Source organism: Triticum aestivum, chromosome 2D (genome assembly GCF_018294505.1).
Source record: "Triticum aestivum cultivar Chinese Spring chromosome 2D, IWGSC CS RefSeq v2.1, whole genome shotgun sequence".
Lineage (NCBI taxonomy): Eukaryota > Viridiplantae > Streptophyta > Magnoliopsida > Poales > Poaceae > Triticum > Triticum aestivum.
In genome coordinates this window covers 557,007,235-557,008,524 of record NC_057799.1, presented here as the reverse complement: position 1 = coordinate 557,008,524, position 1,290 = coordinate 557,007,235, and positions in this window count along the sequence as shown.

Below are 1,290 nucleotides of genomic sequence, written 5' to 3'. Positions count from 1 at the left end.
ACAGCCTCGTAGTCCTCCCATGTCGTTTCTGAAGGAGCAAGCTTGTTCCATTTGAGCAATACTTGAAGCAGAGCATGGTTACCTTTCTTCACGAGCCGACGCTCCAGAATCTTCTCCAGTTGAAGATCTTCCACTTCCATCATCAAAGGTGCAGGCAGAGTAGTAAAGACTGGTGTGTGGTCTGGAATATGTTGTTTCAGTTGAGACACATGGACTGCCATCCGGAGGATCCAGTTTGTATGTTGCATGTCCTATCTTTTCCAGAATTTTAAATGGACCAAAATACTTGAATGCCAACTTAGGAAATGGCCGATTGACCACTGATGATTGAGTATATGGTTGTAACTTGAGGAACACTTCTTCTCCCAGCTGAAAATCGCGTGGAGAACGACGTTGTCAGCATCTGATTTCATCTTAGCTTGAGCTTTGTGCAGCTGGGCTTGCAAATGTTCAGAGTAGCATTGTCGCTCTTGTATCCAGTCGTCTACATCAGCATTGTCTGTAGTTATGGCCCTAGGTAGTTCTCTCATGTGTGGCTCATGTCCATACAACGCCTTGAAGGGGGAACAACCAATCGATCAGTGATGAGAGATATTATATCAGAACTCAGCGAGAGGTAACCAAATGGCCCACTTGGTTGGTGTAGCATTTACAGAACACCTAAGGTACATCTCAAGACACTGATTGACCCTCACTGATTGGCCATCCGTTTGAGGGTGTCTAGCTGTGGACATCTGCAGTTTGGATCCCCACAAAGTCCATAGTTCTTTCCAAAACTTGCTAGTGAACACTAGGTCTCTGTCTGATGTGATAGTATATGGCATGCTGTGCAGTTTGGCAAACGTAAATGATAAATATATGGGAGGGCGAAAGGCTAATTTTCCTCTCATCTAGGTCCTTCAAAACAACTTGGGCTTCTGCAGACCACTGGAAAGCTTTCTTTTGCAATAGTAGAGTCAAGGGCTTTGCTAGAATGCCAGTTCTTAACGAACTTTCTGTAATAGCCTGCTGCTACTTCTTGAGCTTGCGTTGGTTTTTCCCTTGAAGAGGAAAGGGTGATGCAGCAAAGTAGAGATAAGAATTTCCCTCAGTTCTCGAACCAAGGTATCAATCCAGTAGGAAACAACGCACAAATCACCTAATACCTGCACAAACAATCAAACACTTGCACCCAACGTGACAAAGGGGATGTCAATCCCTTCACGGTTACTTGCAAAAGTGAGATCTGATAGAGATAGATAAATGGTAAAGTAAATATTTTTGGTATTTTTGGTTTATAGATCGGAAAGT